At 43.0% G+C, this 27,738-nt stretch overlaps 1 protein-coding gene across 1 annotated transcript in view; it reads right to left on the bottom strand.

Moving 5' to 3' along the window:
- LOC144753513 (VPS10 domain-containing receptor SorCS3-like) overlaps nucleotides 1–27,738 on the bottom strand; it is a 2,605,581-nt gene that overhangs the window by 613,966 nt on the left and 1,963,877 nt on the right. The gene's annotated exons all lie outside the window — the stretch shown is intronic.

The raw sequence follows: 27,738 nt of genomic DNA, 5'->3' as shown, positions 1-27,738 counted from the left end.
GGAGGACTCCCAGCAGCAGGAGGGCAGACTTGTGTCTCGGTGGCAGCATCCATTTTGTGGATGCTAAGGCTCTGTCTGACTTTAACCGGGGTTACAGGTTACATACATGTCGTGTCCCTCTAGAAGGGTGGAATGCTAACCCCATCGCCAGAATTGGCGAGGGGTTAGTATTCCAATTCGTATGACACCTTACTCGACATGTTTTGATAAAGCGATACCAGAGTTGGCATATAACCGCGAGGATTATAATGCACTTAAGAGTATATGGTATGCGATATCATGGAAACGGCTAAGGGATGGATCCCGAAAGCCGCAGACAGGCTCAGCTCATGCCAGAGCACCATCTCACACGATTCCCAGCACTCTGCCTTCAGGATTGTTAAGGCCTGCCATAGGAGTGACTGATAGGAGATCTGTGTGTCCATTTTTAGGGTTAGATATAGGTATACTATATCTATAGCAAAGGGTGAGTACACCACCTTGCCCCAGCTGTCGTGCAGCCAGTTGTGTCAGTTTAGTTAGTCAGCCCAGGGGTGGCATAATACATGCTTCAGCCCCTGGGAGACTTCTGGGTACACCTCAGCCCTGAATACAGGGACTTGGAGAGGGCCCAGTGCCAATTCAATACCTGAGTACAATTTGGATAGAGAGAACAGCTAGGCTGTGGGTCTGATTAGCAGGCCCACAGCCAGGGAAAGTCGTAAACCAGTGCAGCAAAAAGCAAAAATCTGGGTGATCATAGGATTGCAGACCCTAATCTCCTACACCAACACTGTTTTATTTATTTGTCGCCGCCCTGGCCGAAATAGTGGAGAAACACAGCGTTACAATAGTGTCATACGCAGATGACACACAGCTTGTGGTCACCTTAACACAAAAATCTGCACTAGCGGCCAGTAGCTTTGCGGACTGCCTAAAATAATTAGCGGGATTGATGACAGAAAACTGTCTAAGGCTTAACGGAAACAAGACGGAAATACTGATAGTCGGAAACACAACATCTATCTGGTCATCGACTTGGTGGCCAGCGAGCCAAGGTCAGATTCCAACCCCAAGGACGAGGTGAAGAACATGAGAATATGGATAGACCACAGATATCTTTAGAGACCCAAATCAAAAGGGTTGCAGGTAGATGTTTTGGAATCCTGAGAATATTAAGCATCCTACCTCTGGTGGCAAAAAAAGACCCTGACCCATGCACTTGTCACTTCCAGGTTAGATTATGGAAACTTGCTGTACCTAGGTGCAAACAAAAAAAAGCTGCAATCTGTCCAGAATGTGGCAGCCCGTCTTGTTTTAAATCTGCCAAAGAAAGCATTCTGAAAGAATGCACTAAACTCATTACATTGGCTACCTATTCAGAAACAAATCACATTTAAGGCCCTGTGCACTGGGCATCGAATCTTGCATGGCAGGTGTCCACTGTGCCTTAATGACCCTATGACTCCTTATGAGACAGGAAGACACATGAGATCCACAGGGACACTTTTGGTGAAAGTACCAAGGATTAGGAAGGCACGAATGGGAACAGGCTACTTAGCAGCAAAAAGCTGGAACTCCCTTCCCCTGACCCTTATGGGGGAACCATCGGAGAAACTTTTCCGGAAAAAACTAAAAACATGGTTGTACATACACAAATAAGAAATAGTACTTAAACTGAAGACACAAATTCCCAAAGGATGCTAACATTCTTAATAGTGCGGGGACACACCAGTTGGTGTAACCAGGCGCCCTACAAATACAGAAATAAAAATAAAATGAGATGCCAATATTCCAATCCAACTAAACATTATTCTTTGAATGATTCAAAACCATACTCGTTTTCGGTGGTATAAGAAAATCAATATATTTAAAATCTATATCCAAAGTATTTGCCATCTCATATCCATATAAAACAGTTTGACAAATAAATCTGTGTATTAGAAAAGGATATCATCACAGATAAAATCACCATATCTGAATTCTGATGGACTATATTGCCAATATTAAGCAACTAATTTTTTTTCATTCTCCAAATAGTACGCAGTTCACCTTACCATATCACTTGTAGCATGCAATGTGAAATTAATCCTGAGAGAATATTTGTATGAATGTCTGACAAAATATCGACATTCACAATATCGACGTACAAAAATATCGGAGCAAAAATATCGAAATCAAATATATCGGCTTCCTATACTTAACTAGATATATACACAAATATCGATTTTTTAATATCGATATACAAAAACATTGTTTACTTTTATATCGACTACATTAACATCGGAAAACAAAAATATCGCTATCTACAAAAAATATTGACATTAACTATAATATCGACATCAAAAATATCGTGCACTTCAATATCGGATTATCAGCTATATCGACTTTTTATATGCATCTGTTTGTATAATTAATTAACGTTTTATATGTTTTCACATCTAAATAAACACACAATACTTAAATTAATACTATAGACACACTATTAATTTGTCAAAAATATCCTATTGGTATAATTATATCACCTACACATATAAAAATATTCTATACTACTTTGTATAATTTTTTTTTTTTTTGGGTTTTTCACTTCTATTACAAAGTAATCACAACTGAAATTCAAATATACTAACTAACCAATCACAAACCTAATTTTTTAAATGAACCAATAGCAAAGTAATTACTACTGACACTCCCCTATATAAACAATTAAAATCTAAACACAAACTACTTGCCAAAAGTCACTGAAGGAGATTTATCTCTATCCGAATTGCTGCACAACAACTAGAAGAACCAGACTATCAACCTACTATCACATCTTCTAAGTAAGTAAATAAAATAGAAACTGCATTATTTGCTACTACTACTTACTTACCTGCTAAATACCCAGTGCCCCTTTGCTATTCATACTACTTAACATGCTAAATAATTATATGAAACTATTTTTTTTAGATACAACGACTACTGAATATTCTTCTCAAAATAACTGTGAACAAAGCATAGGAATACAGATTCTAATAACTATGTAAGTAATTTCACATTGTTTCATTATGCGCACATAAATCTAAACACACAGAAATAATGACTTTTGCCCCCCATATTCCTTTTTTTCTGTAGATTCTACTACTGAAAACTGCACTACTAATGAACTAAGGACATCAGTACTATTTCTCCAATACATTTTACTAAGTAAGTATTATGCAACTGAAATAAATGTGGAAAAACAATACAAACATTTAGAACTGTTCTAATTATTTTCTATTATATATTGTTTATTTACAGAGCAAACACAACGAATAGATATACAGACATAATACAGAACTCCACATTCTGAATAATAAAGATACTAATCACAAAGTAAGTATATTAAAGAACATAATTACCAGATAATCTATTAAAAAACATACCAACATGGTGATTATTCTAACACATATGTTCCTTTTTTATTTAAGATAACACTACAAACTACTCTCCAGAAGCTGAAGAAACAACTATACTGGCAAAGACCAACCTAAAAAAATATGTAAGTATCTTCACAATGTGAATCATGAAGATACACTTTTGTAGTAGAAATGAGCTCTAACATTGCAAATGTACCGAAACATTAATTAATAATATACTACTTTCATGTTTTTCATAACAGCTACAACAACATCACAAACAATTATCCCCAACAAAAGAAGCAAGCAACTCCTAATTTTGCTGTAAATTCTAAAACACGTAAGTATAAACATTCCTACTTATCACTAACATAGATTATTTATCACATTTAATTTGACATTAACTATTATATATATATTTTATAGATATACAAAGTACAAAATGACCGAAGGAGCCGAATTTGTGACCAGCCAGAAAGGAAAACTATTACTATGCTACATGGGTTACACTTATACACAAGAAAAGCAATATAGCATGAAAGTTAATTGGAAATGTTGTAAATCTTATTCTAACAAGTGCTATGGCAGAGCAACAACTAGAGAAGGTACAGTACTGTATACTAGGGAACACAATCATTCACCTAATGTTACTAAAATAGAAGTTAGAACAGCTTTGGAAAATATAAAAGAAGCTTGTACAGGTTCCCAAAAGCAAACAAATTTCATTTTAAAAGAAGCCATTCCTAAAATCCCAAAAACTGCCACAACTCAAATGCCAAATATCCTCTCCTTAAAAAGAACTATAGCACGAACTAAAAAAGCTACTACTGCTACAACACCATCTCCCAGAACATATCAGGATATAAATTTAACTGCTAACCAAATAATAACTTTAAATAAACAACCATTTATAGTTTACGACAACGAAAACAATGACAAAAGGCTTATAATTTTTGGTACCAATATGAATTTAGTTAAACTGCAGCAAAGCCAACATTGGATGATGGATGGAACATTTAACATCTGTCCCAAACCATTTTTCCAATTATACACAATACATGGCCTCTACCACAACTGCAACATACCTTTGCTATATGCACTATTACCAAACAAAAATAATTCCACATATATGGAATTAATAAATATAATTAAACAAAAAACTAATGATTTTTCTCCTGAAAAAATCATTCTTGATTTTGAGCAAGCAATGCTCTCAACTATCCTAAAAATCCACCCCCATACCTGCATTCAAGGCTGCTATTATCATTTAAACCAGTGTTTATGGAGACACCTTCAAAAAACTACCCTAAGTGTCGAATATGCTACAAACTCATCTTTTGCTTTCCAAATTAAAAAACTCATTGCACTTGCTTATGTCCCTGAAACAGACGTAGCTGAACACTACATCATTCTTATAGACAGCCCCTTCTACAAACAAAATGAAGCTAAATTAAGTCCATTTCTCGACTACTTTGAAGACACCTGGGTAGGCAGACTCCACAGATCTGGCCACAGACGAAATCCCAAATTCCTCATACCCTGGTGGAACGTTTACAGAAGTACCCTTAACGGAGAATCAAAAACTAACAATGCAGTGGAAGGTTGGCACAATGCATTTGTACAATCAACTGGCAGAACCAAACAAACTCTAGAACATTTCATTAAATGCCTACAGAAAGAACAGAGCTACCAGGAATTTAGAATGGACCAATCTGTAACAGAACTTGTCCCTAAAACATCAAAGCAAAATAAACAAATGCACAAGTACCTGGAAGAACAAGTTAAACTTTACCATAGTACAAAAGGCATAGAATACCTAAACATCATTGCCAAAACACTACTCTAATTAATTCCCAAAATGTTATAAAACACTAAAAGTATCACCTAAGTATGCAAAAATATGTAACGTGAGCTTCTAAAGTATTTAATGTATGCAATATATAGAGATATTATTATAATATATGCACACATTAAAACTAAATAACAAGTAAAAAACAATTCCATAATAAAAATAACATTACCCACCCACACAAAATAAGAAAGCAAGGACTTACCAATCATGTTGTCAATCCAATAACGTCCTTCTCCACCAAAGTAATCCAGGTAGTGCAAAATTAACCCAAAAAAAATGTAAAAATACAACTGTTCCAAAATTAAGACATCCACGTTGTCCAGAGCCATCGAATAAGCATAAAAAACCCGAAAAATTGGAAAAATAGAAAGAATCGCTCCAGCAAAACCGAAAAATGTAAAGAAGTGTTTGTAAAGCAGTGTTGAATTAAACAAACAAACACTTCCTTTAAAAAAAAAACGGAACTTCCGATGTAGCGTACACCTATGACAAAAACATAGAAAACAGACATTCCCACCCACATTAATTAGCTAGTAATTAGGTACAAACATATTAAAATTGATGATTTCACTTGTAGATATACCGTAAAAGACTAAAATTCACTCTATATATAATGATTTAACTAACTAACACTACGTGTATATACCATAAGTAATTATCTATTTTCGAAATCTAAAACATAACTCCCTCACATTCAACAACACAAAATATAAGGTCACTAATCTCAAAACATCATTAAAATACACATAAAACATATAAAATAAACCTTACCTGAAGCGACGTGAAGTGTCTCCCAACCGCGATCAGCCCTTCTTCCAAATAACCCAAAACGACCTAACCCGGTTACAAAATAAAGCACCCAAATGCAATAAAATAGTCCCAAGTATAAAATATAATATCTATACTTTACTAAATAGGCAAAAATAAACATTAAGTTTCTATTATTGTAAAGAAATATTTACTTTAATCCTACAATGATTTGATTAACAAATATATAAATGAATGTAATAAATACATATTAAAAAAAGAATAATATTTATGTTAAAAATATCTAGAAATATAAGTACATTGTCACAAATTATAATAATTGAAAAATGTGTAAAAAATGTGTGAATTATATAATAAATATTTGATGTATTGAAATGAAGTGGAAAAAATACTTTTGTTATTTCTACATTTCTTTCTGAAATTACAATATGTAAAACAGATAATAAATAATTTTCTTTTTTTTACAAAAAGGATGAAAATAATAATGCTTCTGTATAGTTGCTTATCATTGTGTTTATAAAATATGTTTATAAAACCAAATGTAATAAAAATATTTTTGTTATGAAATAACATTTTATTTGTGAAACATAAATAAAAATAATGTTTCTACAATCATGTTGAACAATTTGTATCATTATCTTACTATAATGTAACAATCTTATTAGAAATTTTGCACTGTATATTAAATGTGAGTATATGTTGGACTCTAATAATTTAATTATTACTATACCAAATCCAGCGTACATTAAATTAAAACTGACCCTGAACCCAAACAATACCCCTTTACCCAAAAACTGAAAACTGACCCTGAACCCTAAAAATACCCCTTTACCCAAAAACCCAAAACTGACCCTGAACCCTAAAAATACCCCTTTACCCAAAAACAGAAAACTGACCCTGAACCCAAAAAATACCCCTTTACCCAAAAACCCAAAACTGACCCTGAACCCTAAAAATACCCCTTTACCCAAAAACTGAAAACTGACCCTGAACCCAAAAAATACCCCTTTACCCAAAAACTGAAAACTGACCCTGAACCCTAAAAATACCCCTTTACCCAAAGACCCAAAACTGACCCTGAACCCTAAAAATACCCCTTTACCCAAAAACTGAAAACTGACCCTGAACCCAAAAAATACCCCTTTACCCAAAAACTGAAAACTGACCCTGAACCCTAAAAATACCCCTTTACCCAAAAACCCAAAACTGACCCTGAACCCTAAAAATACCCCTTTACCCAAAAACTGAAAACTGACCCTGAACCCAAAAAATACCCCTTTACCCAAAAACTGAAAACTGACCCTGAACCCTAAAAATACCCCTTTACCCAAAAACCCAAAACTGACCCTGAACCCTAAAAATACCCCTTTACCCAAAAACTGAAAACTGACCCTGAACCCAAAAAATACCCCTTTACCCAAAAACTGAAAACTGACCCTGAACCCTAAAAATACCCCTTTACCCAAAAACCCAAAACTGACCCTGAACCCTAAAAATACCCCTTTACCCAAAAACTGAAAACTGACCCTGAACCCAAAAAATACCCCTTTACCCAAAAACTGAAAACTGACCCTGAACTCTAACAATACTCCTTTACCCAAAAACCCAAAACTGACCCAGAACCCTAAAAATACCCCTTTACCCAAAAACTGAAAACTGACCCTGAACCCAAAAAATACCCCTTTACCCAAAAACTGAAAACTGACCCTGAACTCTAACAATACTCCTTTACCCAAAAATAATTATTATTATGTAATTACAAATTAATTATTAATTAACAATAACAATAAAGTAAATATATTAGCACATTAGCTGTAAATAAATAAATTTAATTATTAATATTATTTTATCCAAATTAATTTACAATAAGTAAAAAATATATATTTAACTAAATGAAGCTAATTAATATAATTAACTAATTAATATTAATTAATTACCAATTAAGTATTATTTAAAATTATGTAAAAATTTATATAAATTAATTAACTAATTATTAATAATTAATTACCAATTAATTATTATTTAAAATTATGTACAAAATTATATTAATTAATTAACTAATTAATATTAATTAATTACCAATTAATTATTATTATTTAATTACCAATTATTTATTATTTAAAATTATGTCCAAAATTATAATTAGTAATTTAATAATTAATATTCATTAATTACCAATTAATTATTATATAAAATAATGTACAAAATTATATTAATTAATTAACTAATTAATATTAATTATTTACCAATTAATTATTAATAAAATTTTTTTACAAACATATATTAATTTATTAATTATTTTTAGATTACTTCCCAACCTTATCCCCTATAAACCCAATAACCCGCTCCTAAAACTTGATATCTATTATTATTTATTAATATTAATAATTTAAATATTATTTTAAATTTTATCTTTTTTTTCATATTTTTTATTATTTTATGTATTTTTACATACATTTTAATACACTCCCCACCCTTATCCCCTATAAACCCAATTACCCGCTCATAAAACTAGATATGTTTTAAAAAAAAAAAAATTATTAAATATATTTGAATTTTTTAATATAGACCTTTTTATCAATTTTTTATGTACAATTATTATATTTTTTCCTATACTATTTATTTTTTCCATTACTACACGATATTTTGTATTGTCGATATTTTGTCATACGATATTATTATTGTCGATATTTATACTTACTTACCTATTACGATATTTTTGTATCCGATATTTTTGCTTCCCAATATTTTTTACCTTCGATATTTTAACTTCGATATTTTGTCTTTACGATATTTTATTTTCGATATTTTGTCTGAGTACCTATTTGTATATTAGGAGTTGTGCAAAGTTTGTATTCCACCAGTGAAACTAAATGGGGCTTCTAAGAAAGCGGATCAGAATTTGGAATGGCTGGTCACCCACCTCAAAGACTAATAGCACTTGACAAGGTGAATCCCGAAGTCACTAAATTGAACTGAGTGTAACCCCCTGGTAGGCATAGCACAGAGTAGACAGTTTTAACTTTGGGCAACATGTAAAGTATTTATGCAGTACCCAGTAATACAGTCAAAACACTGAACAAACAAATTCCCATCTGAATTAGAATAATAGAGAACATTTTTATAAAAAAGAATTGAACCGAAATTATCGTAAATCCATTAACGGGAACTGGAGACATATAAGATTTAGGTATAAATAGTGCCAAAAAGCACTAAGCCCCAATTATTAGCCCATGGATGTGGTACGCTGGAAACTAGGCATGATTTCAGGCATACTACGATGGAGCACGGGCTGAATACATCAAGCTGCTTTAAGCCACTCAAACATTTTCTCTTCTGACTGTCCTTTTTATTCTTTTATGTTCTAGCCTTCAGTTCCAAGAGAACATTTTCACATTGTTGATATTTTCCTTTCAGCGTCAAACTGCATTTTGAGGTAGCTGTTGCTGTTGGCATGTTTCAAATGACCACCTAAACCACTACTACTATTACTATTACCATTACCAGTACTACTTCTACTATCACTACTACTACTACTACTAATAATAATAATACAAATTGAGTTAGAGACCAAGGACCAAATGTAGGACCCTTACATTTTGCGAGTTGCATATTGCGCCACTTTGCAACTCGCAATTTGCGACTTTCAAAATGCAGTTTACAACAGTGTCTCCGTGTTAGGACACAAACCGGATCGTACACGCTACGCTTTCAGGATCGTTCCGTTCTTCAAACTACAACCCCCAGGATAACCTCGCCAAGAACTACGCTACCCAGAGGGCAATGCACGGAGCATACGCAGTTCGCGCCGACATAAAACGGACCATGGACGCAGAGGACGGCGTTGGATATTCCGTGTTCGTGGTTTCGAAACACAGCGCCTGAGCCTCTGACAAGGTGAGACCTTGATTCCTGGACTTCTTCTTGGTTACCCAGAGTTAGCGAAGCAGAGGAAGCAACTGCGCTCTACTGGCTACGGGTCCCGCTATCCGTTGTTTAGACCCAGCGGTTCGGAGCCGCAGTCCCTGCTCGAGGGTATTCGAGCAAGCAACACGCTCCTTGCCTCCAAGTTGGCTCAGTCCCCGCTCTGGGGTTATCGAGAGTGCAGGACACAGACCATCACTGCATAGTTTGCCCCAGTCCCCGCTCGAGGGTTTTCGAGCATGCAGGACACAGAACCTTACTACATAGTTTGCCCCAGTCCCCGCTCGAGGGTTATCGAGCGTGCAGGACAAAGAACATTACTGCATAGTTGGCCCCAGTCCCCGCTCGAGGGTTATCGAGCGTGCAGGACACAGAGCATTACTGCATAGTTGGCCCCAGTCCCCGCTCGAGGGTTATTCGAGCATGTTGGATGCCTTAACTGTTTTGCGTTGGTTGCCACAGTCCCTGCTCGAGGGTAATCGAGCGGGACCAGACCAATCCTTTGTTTACGTGTTTTGCCCTCTGTTGGAAAGTGTCGGGATTGACACTAATGCGGAGGACGAGATCAGGCGTAGAGATCTAAAGTGATGTTGAAGCCCTACACGAGTACTCGAGTGGCATTGTCGGCAACTGGTTAGCACGGTGCCCTCTGTTGCTGAATGCCGGGACTGGCATTCGTGCAGAGGATGGTTTGACGGATAGGTCTCGAAACAACACGGGGTGTCTTCAACCCTGTAACGGACCGTTGCTGCATTGTTTCCTTCCTGCAGCACTTTGATTTATTAAATCTGGTTTACGCAACCCAACAGGTCTGTACTGTTTCATTGCACTGACAAGGTCGTCAGGGTGGTGTTCGTAAAGTACCCGATCCTGAGGAACCAGGGGATTACACTCCGACACTGTTAACAATTCTTAATGGGGTCGCAAATCGACTGATGCTGATGCTATTTGGGCCCTATTATGAATGGTTAGCATTACCAGGGATGGTGGCCTGCTGGGGTCAGCAGACCACCATGCCTGTGACTGCTTTTTAAATAAAGCTGTTTTTATTTAAATGCTGCCAGTTTTCCGTAAAGGAAAAGCAAATGCATTTAAAAAAGAAAAAGAAAACGTTTCAGTTTAATTTTTTCCAAGAAACGGGGTGGGGGTTGTGGGGTTGTTTGAGGGAGTTGGGAGGAAGGGGGGGGGAATAGTCACAGCTTTTCTAAAGTAGCACAGAAATTTTTTGAAAATAGTAATGACCATCTGTTGGGTGGAAAAAAGTAATCACCCCCTTACGGCTGTCATGACCGACAGCGAATGAAAGACGCCACAGTTGCCCCTCCTTGAAGGCCCCCAACAGACCCACATGCCGTCCCCCTCCAACCACACCCCGATGGATAAGCCACAAAGAAAACCCAAGAAACTTTTACTAAAAGAAAAGAAAAGATCATCTTTAACTATTGCAAAATTACAACCCGAATGACATTTCCTACTTCCCATTGCCAAGAAAACAAAACAGATTAAGCCAGGACATTAAATTATTCAAGGATTGGGGGTGGTTTGCCCAGTGCTTTGTTTGCCTCTTGCTCACTTAAAAAGAAGTATGAGCGACCGTCCTTAATAACTTTGTGCCGGGCAGGCTCCTGCAAGAAAACCTGAGAGCAAACAGAATTAAATGAATCCATGAGCTGACGAAGCTGCCATCTCTTATCCATAGATGACTTACACAAATCAGAACTCACAAACATTGACATAGAGTCAACTTGAACTGGAGCCATTCGCCGGGCCTTAAATATAGCCCGACGAAGCAGGAAGCTTCCCAAAAATACCAAAATAGGCCTAGAATAATTTTTTGGGCTTGCGAGTTTGATGACAGAAATAGTGGAAGACGATGTGCTCTTTAGACCTGCGTGTCCATTTCCCAGTCATCCAGTTCCGAGAAGGCTTTCTGTAGCAAGTCCACAACAAATGCCCTAGGATCAGAGCCTTCTCTCCCCTCTGGTACCCTGAAAATCCCCAGGTTATGACGCTGCTGGCGATTTTCAAGATCGTCAATTTTAAGTTGCATTGAAACAAGCTGTGACTCCTGTGCCGTAACCGCCTTGACCGTATGTTTACTGACTTCCTCCACACCTGCCACCCACTCCTGCCGTTCAGAGACCTCAACAGTTAAGTGGTTGACCTTGGTAGTAACCTCAGATAGTGCTTTTTTAATTTCGATACAGTCAACCCTTGCCTGTTGTTAATAGGCTTGTGCTTCTGCTCTCTGAGCATTTAGGGCCTGCATAATACTAGAGAGTGAAGGCTCATCGCCCGCTGGTAATTTTGAAATGGGCCACCTCCCAGATCTCCTCGAAGTTATATTGCCCTAAATGTAACGAATATGCTGCTGATCTCAGACATATGTTTGCTACGTGTCCCCGATTAACAACATTCTGGTATGAGGTTGCATTGGTGCTGAGCAGGTTATCAGGCAATGCGATTCATTTAACTGAGAAAGAAATAGTACTGGGGTAGGTATCCGATCCATGCTATTTATCCAAACCTTTAGTCTCAGTTATTATTATTTCTGAACAGCTTTGCTTTGATGTACTTAGTCCCAAAATTACAGATTTTTGGTTGTTACTGAGGGGGGTCTATGAAATGGAACTTGCGTTAGCTAGAGCTCAGGGTTCATGGTCAAGGGTGAAATCTGGGAGGGTTTGGGCAAGTCTTCGATGGGACTAATCGCTCTATGTTTTATGTTTGTATTATTGTTATGGACTATCTTTATATTTATTTCTTTTTCACTTATAAGCATTTAACATCTGGCTTTGACTAATATTATGTTTATGACTGTCTGTTGTATGATTCTGTTCGATGTTTTGATGCTCGATAATTCCCCTTTTCTTTTGTGTTCTGTGCCACGAACGCTCTCTTGCTTTTGTTTTACTTGTGACTTAAAAAAACAATACAAATTATTTTAAAAAGAAAACAAACACATTAATATTAATAATTCACCCCTAGGTTGGCCCTAAATGGCCAAAAGGCAGGGTGCATATTTAAAAGTGGTACATACATGTCCTATCTGTGACAATGATCAAAAAAACAATTCCACTGTTCCATATGAAAGCGTTGGGATACAATATTAAAGCTAATAAAGTTATCTCCGCCCAGAAACCGGATAAAAAGCAAATTCTTGGATTTTTTTAAATAAATATTTGCTACAAATCCAATTCATTGATACAGTTGGATTTGTAAAATATTGTTTCATAAAGGTACTTTCAAATTGTCACCTGCTACTTGCCAAAACTCTATAAGTCCATTTGGATGAGCTTCCAAATGTCACCAAGGAGTTGAATAGCCCCTTGATGAGGCGTCAATTGACTCCCATTGTAGAGAAAAAGAGCTTGGGTGTGAATAGGTGCCTAGTTCCACAGCAGGATGACCATCTGGGCAGTGCACAAAAACTTAATTATCTTCTAAGGAGCCTGCCCTGACACAGGGAGAAGTAGCTCATGCCTGGGTCTGCCCTAGTATTGTCCTCCTAGGCAGTCAGGCACCAATGCCAGTGGCAGAGGAATTGACCCCAGAACTGTGTTTGTGTGACCACCTGAGAGGGTTTCCTTATTTTCCTGGCCACACCTCTAGGGAGGACATAGGAAATCTGCACAAGGGAGGGAAGGTTCTGCCATACTGGGGATATTGAGAAAGGAGCACTCTGGCATTGTTTGGAGTAGGGCTCAGAACAGTAGCAAACGTTGGTAGAGTTAAACCTGGTAACATTTTTCTTATTGGTTTGAGGGCAGGAGTCATCCTCATCCACAGTCTAGTGCCAGGCATAAATAAGGCACTCCTGGGCACCCTCTTGAGAACACTACTGGGCCTGTGGACACCAAAAGAATATTACACCTGCTGAGACCTATCAGTGGAACCCTAAGGGCTGGAATTGCTCCCACTTGTACCCGAATAAAGAAGTGAACTTCTACATTCGGTTGACTGATCTCCTGTTAAGCTACAAGCTCATGTTCCTAGATGACCACTTTTTCTCCCCAAAAAGTTTCTAAGTCACAATGTAAACTTTCCACAGGAAGGAACCTGGTTCATGTAGCTAATCAGCGATCTATAGCAGCAGGCCTTAGCTTTCGACTAGGGCTAGCGTGACCAGTTACCCACATTTGGTGCTTTGTGCTTTTTGCCATTATTTTTATTAAAAACTTGAAGAACTCATATCTCAAGTACCCCTTATTAGATTTGTATCATTTTGGTGTTGTTTTGTTCATTTAAAAGAGTCTCTATTGTCATAAATTAGAGTGAGAGTTTTATTTTGTATTGTGTTCAACTTTTTACAATTTGGGTGCGTATAAATGCTTTACACATTTTAAGCCTGTTTGCTGTGTGCCTCAGATGCCAGGAGTTCAATTCAGGTTTAAATTATTGAAACCTTTATTGAACCTAACAAGAATAGTGACATTATTACCCTTGGTGGACTACCATCCAATTCAGCAAATAACCCACTTTCTTACAATATAAACCAGAAGTTTTACTATTTTCTTTTAACCACAAATAGATGATGGAACTGCAGCCTACATCACACAGGCTACACCTAAATGGGACATACGGTGACTAGGTAAACTGTGCAATACAAAAGGTATCCGGCGCAATGGGACCTAATAGGTATTTCAAAAGTAGGAGATATTTGGAAAAAAAGGGGTGATAGTTCTATTCGACCAGCTAAAGGGAACATATGGATTAGCACAGACAGAGAGGTTTAGATATCTGCAGGTGAAACACGCACTACAGAATGTCCTGCCCCAAGACACACATCTGCCGGAAGCCTCGCCACTAGAGGATAGGCTTCTCACAGATTTTTTTACACAAGAAAGCTATTTCCCTAGTGTACTGGAAAATAGTAAACAACCAACAGGATCCCACGATAACCCTTAAAGAACGATGGGAGGAGGAGCTGAGGCCCTTGGAAGAGGTCGACTAGCAGAAAGCATTGGCGTCTCCAAGGGAGGCAGCAATCACTTCAAGGCTGAGACTACAATTAAAAATCCTACATAGAACATAATACACACGTACACTTCTTCATAAATTGGGACACACTGACACACCACTTTGCCTGCGAACGTGTGGCCTTCCAGGGACGTTTATACACACTATCTGGAGGTGTCGCATCATTAAGTCATACTGGGAAGCAATCATGAACATGACCCCTGCGCCTACCTGCAGGTCAGGTCGCTCCCCACGCCGCACAGCTCCTCCTGTGTGTGAGTGCCTCCCCCCCTCGCTGTCACTCATTCCGTGAGTTCAATCCTGCTGTTGTTTCTGTGCATTCCCTAGCTCTGTGCCCCTTGATTGCGCTCCACTGCTTATTCTGCCCTGGTGATTTTTCCTTTTTTTCCCTTGCTTTGCCCTCGTGCCCTCCTCTCCCCCCAGCCCCCCTTTTTCCTCTGTACCCCGCTGCCCGCTCCCGCCGCTGCTCCCATAAGGAGGCCACGCCCCCTCAGCTTCCATTCGCCACCCCGCTCCCGCCAACCAGCTGCTTCTCCCTCCCTCCCAGCCTCAAATGCCGGCAGCTGCGCGGCTGCTGCACAGCCGCTCGCCAGAGGCGCACCAGTGGCAAGCCCGTCTGCGCCCGCCCGTGCCTGGCACGCTCCAGCGCCAGAACCCCTGGACCCCGCGACCGCCACGACACCAGACTCCACTACGATGCCAGAAGCCTCCACGCACTCAATGCCTGCTGAAACCACAGCTGCTTCCAGGCCGCCCCAAAACGGACCCACAAACCCTTCTCCTGCCACACCTGCAGCTTCACCTGCGAGAGAACCACCAAACCTCCAAGGACTGGACCCAACTCCCTCTGCTGCATACTCCTCAACACCCGCTCCGCACGCAAACATGCCGTCGAGCTCTGGGACCTGCTCGACACCTCCGCCCCAGATGTGGCCTTCCTGACCGAGACCTGGTGGAACGACTCCTCGGCACCCGACATCGCAATAGCCATCTCGAACAGCTACAAGATCACCCGCAGGAAACGCACCAACAGAACCGGAGAAGGAATCCACCCTCAAGGTCGCCACCCACGCAGACGACACCCTCAACACCGCCGAACACCTGCACTTCTGGATCCACACCAACCCCAACACCACCCTCAGAGGATCACTCGTCTACAGACCACCCAGACCCCGGTCTCAGTTCAGCGACTCCATCGCTGGCCTCGCCAGCACCCACGCACTCACCTCCATGGACTACTTCCCCCTTGAGGACCTGAACTTCCACCTCGAAAACAACAACGACGCAAACTCCGCCACCCTGATCGCCAACCTCGGCCTCAGACAGCTCGTCACCACACCCACCCACGCTGCCAGTCACACGCTGGACCCCATCTTCTCCACAGGCTCCCACATCGCGCTTCGACCACACCACCGAACTCCACTGGACCGACCACTGCTGCATCCATTTCACTTTCAAGAAACCAACCACGCACCACCGCACCCAACAGCTGCCTCGCCGCTACTGGAGCAAAGTCACCGAAGACCAGCTGATCTCCTCCCTCGCCAAGAACCCACCCACTGACCCCACCAACCCAGACGCCGCAGCCCGCAACCTCAGACAGTGGATCGCCGACTGCGCCAACACCAGCAAGAGAGCCACCTGGTTCAACGACGAGCTCCAGACCTCCAAACGCGCATGCCGGAAACTGGAGAAAATATGGGTCCACGAACGCACACCGGACAACCACGCAGTCCACAAGGACACCACCCGTAGACACCACCACCTCATCAGAATAGCCAAGAGATCCGCCTTCAAAAACCGCTTGGATAACAACGCTCATGACAACAAAGAGCTCTTCAGCATCGTAAAAGAACTCTCCAGCGCCAACGCCAACGACATCCCGCCCTCACAAGAACTGTGCGACTCACTAGCCATCTACTTCCACCGCAAGATCACTGACATCCACAACAGCCTCAACACCACGACCGCCCCGACTACACCATGCTCCACCTCCCCTGTGAACACCACCAGCGCCTTCCGCCTGACCTCCTGGTCCAACGTCAATAATGACGAGACATGCAGGGTCATGAACTCCATCCACTCAGGATCTCCATCAGACCCGTGCCCACACCACATATTCAACAAAGCATCTCAAAGCGGACCCCAAGGACCTCAAGAACTTCCGGCCCATCTCCCTGCTCCCGTTCCCAGCAAAGGTCATTGGGAAAATCTTCAACAGACAACTGACCCGCCACCTGGAAGACAACAACATCCTGGACCCATCCCAGTCTGGATTCAGACGAAACTACAGCACCGAGACAGTCCTCATCGCAGCCACTGACGACATCAGGCGCCAACTGGACAATGGCGAAACAACAGCTCTCATCCTCCTGGACCTGTCGGCCACCTTCGACATGGTCTGCCACCGCACTCTAAAGACTAGCCTCCTAGAAGCTGGAATCCAAGAGAAGGCCCTTGACTGGACCACGTCCTTCCTCTCCGGCAGAACCCAGAGCGTCCGCCTCCCAACCTTCCGTTCCGAAGCCACCAACATCATCTGCGGTGTCCCCCAGGGCTCATCCCTCAGCCCGCCGCTGTTCAACATCTACATGGCCCCCCTCGCATAAGTGGCCCGCCAGCACGACCTCAACATCATCTCTTACGCTGACGACTCCCAGCTCATCCTCCCCCTCACCAAGGACCCTCACACCACCAAAACCAACCTCCACGAGGGAATGAAGGCCGTTGCCGACTGGATGAGGATCAGTCATCTGAAGCTGAACTCGGACAAGATGGAGCTACTCATCCTCGGACCCACCCCCTCAGCTCGGGACGACACTTGGTGGCCGACCACACTGGGAACAGCACCAACAACCACCGAACATGCACGCAACCTAGGATTCATCCGTGACTCCTCCCTCTCCATGGCTAAGCAGGTCAGCGCTGTCTCCTCCTCCTGCTACAACACCCTCCGCATGCTCCGCAGGATCTACAAGTGGATCCCGACCGAAACAAGAAGAACGGTGACACAGACCCTCATCAGCAGCAGACTGGACTATGGCAATGCACTCTACGCAGGAATCCTAGCCAAACATCTACGACGACTACAACGCATCCAAAATGCCTCCGCACGACTGATCGTCAATGTCCTCCGCCACATCCACATCACCCCCCACCTGAGAGACCTACACTGGCTCCCCATCGACAAGAGGATCACCTTCAAGCTCCTCACCCACGCACACAAAGCACTCCACAACGCTGGACCAGCCTACCTTAACAGCAGACTCAGCTTCCACACTCCCACCCACCAGCTCCGCTCTGCCAGCCTCACCCTCGCCGCTGTCCCCCACATCCAACGAACGACCTCCGGCGGCATATCCTTGTCCTACCTCGCCGCCAAGACCTGGAACACCCTCCCTTCCCACATACGGCAGACCCAAGACCTATTCGCCTTCAGAAGACTCCTCAAGACCTGGCTCTTCGAGAAGTAGCATCACACCCTCCCCCCAGTGCCTTGAGACCCTCACGGGTATGTAGCGCGCTTTACAAGTACTCTGATTGATTGATTGATTGATGTCGCAGGTCACGGGGATAGAAGTCCTTCCAGTATCAAAATGCTGCCTTATTAATATATTGGAGCCAACAGCCCTCAATCAGTTGGCCTGACATTAGCAAAACGAAATATAGCTCTCAACAGGGGATCCTGGCAGTCCCCAACCCTGTGGAAATGGTGCCAAGATATGGACACTACAATGGTAACTGAGAAAGCAGTATATGTCCACAAGGGATGCCCCAAAAAGTGGACCCAAATATGGGTAAAATGAAACACCCCCTTGGGAAGAGGCTGGGTCAGACGTTAGCGACTAAATAGAGATTATAATGGGAAAACTGTGTACTGAACGGCAAGTCCACTTGGGTCTGTACCTCATTAGTAAACTGATAAAGAACATAGGAATGTCAAAAAAGAAATGTAACTATATACAAGTGTGTAGCAGCATTAATTATGGGATATGGTATTATAAATATGAAGAAGTACCGTTTTTGTACGTTGTAAAATAAAAAATAAAAATAATATATATAAACAAATTGCAAGAATAAGCAACGGGAGCACGTAGAAGTGGCATGGAAACTCCCTTCTCCACTATATAATCCTTATCTCCACAAGCAAGGGAAACAGAAATAAAATGGATTGTGTTACTCTCAAATAGGACAGGACAGACCAGCCCAAAATCCCCCAAAAAGAGAAGGAAACCACAAACCCCACATCTACCAAGAGTCATTACCAACACTCAGACCCAAAACCCGAAGGAAAACCTGAAACAAACACAGAAGAGAAGGATGTATGCACCCCATAGTCTGATTATCTGGGTCACTCAGTCCGCAACTACAAGCAGAAAAAAACAGCTGTCTAAAACACAAGGTCAGACCAGAGAAACAGACATGAAACAAATATTTATTATATATGTACCCTAGGTCTCATATTTATGTAAATCGGAGATAACTCACTTGCGGTTTTGTACAACTGCTCCATCACAGCGTGCGTGCTTTTTAGCAAACAAAATATATATTGCCTTTTTCAGTGCTTGCTTCTATATAGAGTACTGTATGGTAACAGCTTGAACGGGCAGATTTCATGTTCCAGGTAAGAATTCTCTTTCCAGACCATTAATGTCGCTGGAGTATTGCTAGATTCTGAACCAGGACACCTGATTGATGGATTCAAGTCAACACGCAAATATGATTTGACCAAGTTATGGCTAAATTAATTCTGAATTATGACACTGTGATAGATGCACAATTCGGAAGCTGACATTGATTTTGAATCCATCTTTTGTACACACATTACATTCTGTGGGATTCAATTTTAACCCACAGCAGATAAGCGTCGATTCTCTTTGGAGAAACCTATCTGAGAAAAAAGTATTGTTTCAGACAACTACTGTTCCGATTCATTGATCTGAACTTGCATTAACATGGACAAAAATAATTTGGCAGTTTCTTTCATTTATACATCTGAGAGATTCACTTACTGGAGACATTCTTTTGATGAGTAGAATGTATTATTTCCCTGCGGTATTTGAATGAATTTGATCAATGGCTCATACCTTCGCCAAAGTGAATTGAAACCGCAGAGTCACAAATATAGCAGCACTACGATTGAAGATGTGCTCAGGCACACTGTGTACACAGCACATTTTATTTATTACCCTGTGTGAATTTTCAAATACCGTTCCATCATGCCCTTAGTTCACACCGCCATTATTTCATTTCACTGACCTCATACACACTGCAGACTTTCAGACTGGCTGGGAGAGTTATCCTGTGAAAGATGTGCTTCAATTTTATTAGCGTGACTACTCAATTACATATTTAAAAGGTAAGTGTTAATGTTAAATTACATTTTTCCGAATATTTTTTTCAGTAATAATCCGAAGATTTTAGAGACATCTTTAAAGGAACCTTTTGAAATGATCAATTTCCAGAGCCATTGAGATAGTGAAGTTAATAAGCTGCCTTATTTCAGGAATGTCTGGACAAGTGTATCTGCAGCTCCTCAAGGATAAGCTTCGTCCTTTGCATGGCTAGATATAGGATGTGTAGGGCAACACAGTACCCTTCCTGTCGCAGTGAAAGTACACCGACCTCATTCAGATTTGGGCAGATCTTCAGTACTTCAACAATGTCCTGGGTGGGGTTCTGTGGGATATAATAATCTGTCTTTCACAGTCAGCGCTGGTAAAAATTATGCCAAAGTCGTAATTTAGGCAACATTTTCACATACTACACTGCTTTCCTGTTTTTTTGATAATCTGTTTTTTCTATATACCAGTTTGCCCTGAATGCCAGGTCATTCATACAGTATATATCAGTCACTTATCATATTTATGCCTTAATAGTATCAATGTATATATGCGTTTTGTATCTCTAAGCAGTGTAGTCTCTATATCAGAGGGGATTAATGCCTTATAGAGCCCCACATTTTTTAAAGAGTACTCCCTGCCTTGAACCTGTGGATTGTATGCGTACTTAATTCTTAATGGTAACCGGGGGTGCTGTGTTTTTACAGAGAAGTGGGGGCCCATAAGACTCGTAGTTGTTCATAACTTCATATGTATGTGACTTGAGTGAGTAAGAGGTAAACCACAAATACATTAATATTATCACCACTGTGCAAACTTCACTATATAAAGTACAAAATATCAAAATAAAGGACATGCATCGAAATGAATTTCATTGCGAAAAATGTTTAATAAGTATCCTTGCTACTTTTATATTTGTGACAATGTAAGAATGACATAGTGACACCTTAACGCCTCTGAGGGCGAAATATTACAATAATAGGCGCGGAGTGGGGATGTTTGTACATCACGTTCGGCCTCCCATGAAAAGAGTATGCATGCTGTGGTGCACATTGGTGAAGGTATGGTTCAATTATCTTTTTCATCACTGTGGGGTTAACCCTTAGTATTGCTGGAAGAGAAAGGACCCAAGGAATGTGCCTAGTGAAAAGGCCGGCTTGGCAGGCATTCATCAAAGTACGTATGAGGCAAGCAGAAGCACCAGCGGGACATACATCATATATCTATGCCTCACACCTATCAGAGGTGCAGCTTTGGCCATGGAGCTGGGAAACATTACCTCCGGTAATGCTGAATGAATCCCCACTTCCCAAAATTAGGTCCTTTGCATTTTGTTTACTAATCTATCTCATTTGAAGGGTGCTATTTAATGAGAACAGAACTGTTTCTTATGCCCTATTTATGCTGTCTATGTTTGCTTGGTGCTAGAGATGATACTTTGGTTCCTAGGATGGCCATTCTGGTGTGATATTACTTTCATTGAGTACAATAATTGAATTCATTAGAAGCTACCATATAAATGGAGGAAGAAAAATGCTTAAATTAAACTTTATTTTCAAATCTATAACAAAGTTATAAGTACATATATTTTCATAACATTTTACACTAAAGTTAAAAGAGAGGTAAAGCAGGGTATTGTTCTTCAGGCACCGTTCCTTGAAGAGGTCTCATGCTATAGGTGAGGTTGTCGACAGGGGGTAATCCACAAGAGCAGCTTGTTCATCATAGTATTCCTAAACTGTACTTTGAAGCACACTGTGCCCATGCTATGAAACAAGCCATGTCCACAGTTAACTGGGTTGGGAGCATGTAAAGCCCCTTTGATTATGTCTACCCATAACCCGGGATTCTTCTGCCTTGTGACAACAGGGAAGTGATAGGGAGGGAGGCAGTGACAGGTCTCAATTATCCATAGCCTTGCCGGTGTTCCTATCTAGCTGTAAAAGCAGGTGCCACAGAGGCTGAGAAACTAGCAAGAGATCCTTGAACAGCTCTTAGCTCAGCGCAGCCTGGTCCTCCTGCTCTACTGCAAGTGTTACTATCTGACTGTGTTACTATCTGACTCGCTTCAGCAGCGAGCTGATTACCACTCATTTACTTAACTGAGATATGAATTTTAAGTTCAAAAAGTGTATTCTTTTAACATTTGGAGTTGCTTCATGTTAAAATGTTTAGGGTGTATAACTACACCGAGTAGCCATTATTATAACTGATAGTTTTAAACATTAACTTAGAAACATGATGAATAAACTCCCCTGCTGCAATCACAACAATTCTATTAGTGGCCCACTCAGTAAGTTAGATGTCTTTAGCCTCCTAATAGTAAAGGGAAAGATGTGGTGAACAGGAGCAGGACGTTCTTTGGGACGGGCCCCACAACTAGTATTTCCCTCGGCCCCATCAAAGCTTCGGACTGACCTCTCATTTTAAGAGAGATACCTGTATCTAAAAAATAAAAAACTTGTATTACTTTCTCCCTCCCAATATGGGAAGCAGAAAGAAATTGCAGCTTTAGAATACATTCTTTTTCTAATTCTTCTGCACAAAAAATATTTATATGCTGGATTTGTTTATTTGGGGTGATTAGGAAATAAAGAGAACATGTTTCAGAAAATATTAATATAGTGGCTTGATGAATGATGAACAGCTCTTGTTTTGTGTAACAGAGAGGCTCGTTTGTAGGTATCATTGTTTCCCTACTATTGAATCCTAGATTGGAATGTCTTGTTTTGACACTTAAGCACACCAACCAATCGAAATACTCTCAACATTGTAGTGTCGCGATACTGCATTGTTTGCAGTCTAGTTTATCGTGCACTTAAACGTGCACATACGCGGTGTCGTTACGGACGCTGCGTACACTATAAATAAAAGAGGCGTGGCCCCGAGAGCTAGTCTGGGACCACGCGGAGCACGTAACTGTTGTCCCGGGTCCTTTATTGCGGCGGCGCCCTTTACACGCGCGCTGCACTAACAAAAGGCCCGAAAATGGCGACAAGGGTATGAGAGACCCCACGCTGTGCCCCCGACGCCGCTCAGGTCTGCCTCGCGGGAGTGCCGATGCCCTTCGGCGCCCAGAGCCACGCATGCGGTCTGCACAGCTGAGACTCCCCACCCCAGCCTCAGAAGTCGGCGGGCGGCGCCCCAGAGCACTGGAAGCCCCAAGTGAGTGTGCACACCAAGGGCAGGGATTCGAACTGATGCTGGCAGGAAGTGCATGATGTACACTGGGCATCCATGACTGTTCAAAGCACAGAGCCCCACTGAACAATACAAAGGGGGATCCCTATCGCCCAACAGTGGCCCTGCATCCACCTGCCTCCATAACGCTGGCCCTGCTCAGGGACTACTTGGCAAATCTCCCCTGGTGGGTGTAATCTCCTGGCGACCACTGCGTCCGTGCCCCGCCACCTGCTCAAGCAAGGGCCCCACATGCCACGATGGCGGCCATTCCTCCTATCGAGCCGTTTGTAGTCGACGGCGCGCCTGCTTCCCTGGCGCCACGATGGAAAGACTGGACGGAGCGGCTGCAATTCTACTTCGAGGGTGCTGGAACGGCGAGGGAACGATGCAGGGCGCTTCTCCTTCATCTAGGGGGAAAGGATATACACAGGATATACAAGACTCTAACAGAAGCTACGCCACACACCTACGTCACACTCCTCAATGCGCTCAACGCACATTTTGAACCCATGGCCAGCAAGGACTATGGACGGTTCATTTTCAGACAAGCACGATAGGAGGCGGAAGAGTCGTTGGACGCATTCCACGGCAGGCTGAAAGAACTCGCCAGCACCTGTGGGTTCAGGGACGAACAGGAGGAGATACGTGGCCAAATTATCCAAGGGTGCTACTCTTCCAACTTGCGAGTCAAAATTCTCCAAGAGGATGGAAAACCGTTAGCCGACATCTTAAAGCTGGGACGCTCCAAGGAGCTATCACAGGCGAGAGCATCGCATATGGAGGCAGCACTCCACAGACCAGTGAAGGCAGAGCAAGTCAACTCGGCCGAGCAAGTGAATGTTGTCCGGCCAAAGCAGCGGCAATTTGGAGGAAAGAAGCCGCAAGAACGCAGAAAAGAATGTGGATACTGCGGAGGCATGCCCCACCACGCCTACGACCGCCCGGCGCGCGGGAAGAAGTGTGGCGCATGTGGACGTCTGAACCATTTCGCATCGGTCTGTAGGTCCGCCAAGCAAAAGCCAGAGGCGGCCCACGCAATCAGAGAAAATCCAGATAGCGAAGACATGGACGATGATTCCAGCGACTATCCGGTCCACTACGTGTTCGCTATCAACCAACCACAGAGGAAGAAGAGGCGCCTCCCAATATGGCGCATAAGGCTAAACCAACAAGAAGTTAGAGCCACCATCGACACGGGGGCCTCGATTGAACTCATGGCGGCTGACGTGTACAACCAACTACGGGACAAACCCACTCTCAAGACAGCAAAAATCCGCGTCTTCGCCTATGGGCAAAAGACTCCAATCCCGCTAATCGGATGCTTCCAAACGGAACTTCAACATCAAGACAGGAAGGTCTCGACGACCGTCTACGTAACTAAGGAGGGCAGCGGCATGCTCCTCTGCGGACGAGCGGCGGAAGAACTCCAGCTGATCTTCTTTGCAATGGCCGTACTGGAGGAGGAGCTGGACGCAATCATCGATGAGTTTGAAGATACGTTCCAAGATATTGGATGTCTGAAAGGAAAAGAGGTTTCCCTACACATAGACCCGTCCATTCAACCGGTCGCCCTCAGGCACCGCAGGATAGCATTCCACCTCAGGAAAAAAGTGGAAGAAGAACGAGGCCCTCGAGAAACAAGGAATTATCGAGAAGGTCAGCGGACCCACCCCATGGGTATCGCCAATCGTAGTGGCGCGAAAACCAAAGCAGCCAGGACAAGTCAGCATATGCGTCGACATGCGCCTACCCAACGCGGCAGTCAAGAGGGAGCGGCACCTAACGCCCACCATTGACGACATCCTGGGAGAATTAAACGGCGCAAAGTGGTTCTCAAGAATGAATCTGTGGTCCGGCTACCATTAGCTGCCTCTACACCCAGACTCCAGGTACATCACCACCTTCTCTACCCATGTGGGCCTCAGACGTTATCGGCGTCTTAACTTAAGCATCTCCAGCGCAGCCAAAGTATTCCAAAACACCATCAGAGAAGTACTAAGTGGACTTCCAGGAGTTTTGAACGTCAGTGACGACTTGCTCATATACGCCAACACCATCGAGGAGCACCACCAAAGGTTAAAAGGGGTATTGCAGAGACTCAAAGACTCAGGCCTAACACTGCACAGGGAGAAGTGCCAATTTCTCAGGAATAAAATCAGTTTTTTCGAATACACATTCTCCGACCAAGGTATTGCTCTGGACCCTGACAAAGTCAAGGATGTGCAAGCAGCCCCAGCCCCGACGAACATATCAGAAGTGCGAAGTTTCCTAGGCATGGTAAACTTCTGTGGGAGGTTCATCCCTGATCTATTCAATCTCACCAGGCCCCTCCGAGAACTCACCAAGTCGACCACCCCCTGGCAGTGGGGCGAGGAACAGAGTGCGGCATTCCACAACACCAAGGCCGCATTATCAGCAGAAAAGACCCTGTCGTACTTCGACCCGGCAAAACCGACCAGGCCAGTACCGCTCCTATGGCCTGGGAGCGGTACTGACGCAGCGTCAAGGAGAGGAAGACTGGGCACCCATAGCATACGCCAGCCGATCGCTGACAGAGATGGAGCAGCGGTACTCCCAGATCCAGAGGGAGGCCATTGCCATCCACTGGGCCTGTAGACACTTTCATGTATATGTGTACGAACATCCATTCACCGTCTCCACGGATCACAAGCCCCTGCTCCCCCTATTCCGAGGGTCGGTCTCCAAACCGCAGCCCAGAATAGAAAAGTGGATCCTGCAGCTACAGGAGTATGATTACCAACTGGAATTCAAACCAGGGGCAACTAATCCCGCGGACTACCTCTCCCGACCCCCTCGAGCAGCAACGAAGGGAGAAGAAAAGGATGCAGAGGAGACGGAGGAATACGTCAAGGTGGTGATAGAGAGGTCAAGACCACTACCCATGAGCATGGATATGATAATTGAAGCAACCCGCAACGATGAGGTCCTCCAGCTAGCGGTGAACGCCCTGCAAGCCAACAACTGTAGAGCTCTTCAGGAGTCGATGAGCAAAAGGACACCCAAGGCAAGAGCCGCTCTAGAAGCACTACTACGAGTACGGGAAGAACTGTCCGTGGACAACCAAGGGTGTCTATTGAGAGGGCCCCGAATCGTGATGCCAACGAGCCTCACACAACAGGCCATCGAGCTCGCTCATCGGGGGCACCAAGGCATGGTAAAAACTAAGAGTCGACTCCGTGCGAAAGTATGGTTCCCAGACATGGACAACAGAATAGAGCGAACCGTCAAGGAGTGCCAATGGTGCCAAGCGGCAGGACAGCCGGATTGCCCGCCACCAATCATCACCGAAGACAACCCGCAAGGACCCTGGGAGGGCGTGAGCGCAGATTTCGGACACCTGCCAGACGGGAGACATATGCTCGTCATTATTGATGATTTCACTAAGTATCCAGAAGTGGAATTTGTGACGACCCTTGCAGCCAAAGAGGTCATAGCCAAGTTTGAGAAAGCCATCGCCACCCACGGTATCTTCCAGTGGGTCAAGACTGATAATGGACCTCCCTTCCAGGGACAAGAGTTCGCAGACTACCTCGCTGAATGGGGGATCCAACACCGAAAAGTGACACCCCGATGGCCTCAAGCTAACGGGGAGGTCGAGAGGTTTATGCGCACCCTAAACAAGGTCATCAGGATTGCCCATGCGGAAGGGGCACCCCTAGAGAAGGTGATCTACTCTTTCCTCAGGAAATACCGACTCACGCCACATCGCACTACAGAAGCCGCTCCAGGCCCGTCAACAATGGGAAGGATAGTCCGAGACACGATCCCCAATCATCACACCTGGACTCCGGGTCGCCCAGACACAGAGAGGACACTATTCAACCGAAGGAGATCAAACGACTACGCCAGCTTCCGACGGAGAGCCAAGGAGCCGTCCATAAAGGAAAGAGACCACGTCTATGTGAAAGACAGATACCCGGGGAGCAAGTTTAGACTTCCATTCGAGTCACGGCCCTGGACGGTCACGCGCCGCGCCGGCACCATGGTGACGGCCCAGCGAGGAGGAGAGACCGTCACACGCAACGTCTCGTTTTTCAAGAAAGCGTCCAGCCCAACGGAAGATCACCCCGGCCAAGGACCCAGCCAAGACTCGCCCCAACGGCCGGATGATAACTGCAGTCCGCCAAGAAGTGAAAGCAGCGCCCGGAGTGACACCCCAGCAGCGGCAGATAGTTCCGCTATTGCTGAAACGCCAAGAACCATCAGTCTTCAGCCACACTTGGGAGCCCGGTTCGCTGGAGCACAACCTCACGAAACCCCCAAGAGAGTGCTATTCAGGGGAGAAGCTGCAGGCTATGGGCTACGAAGAAAC

Source organism: Lissotriton helveticus, chromosome 5_1, assembly GCF_964261635.1.
Source record: "Lissotriton helveticus chromosome 5_1, aLisHel1.1, whole genome shotgun sequence".
NCBI classification, from domain to species: Eukaryota; Metazoa; Chordata; class Amphibia; order Caudata; family Salamandridae; genus Lissotriton; species Lissotriton helveticus.
This window is presented reverse-complemented; position numbering and strand designations above follow the sequence as displayed.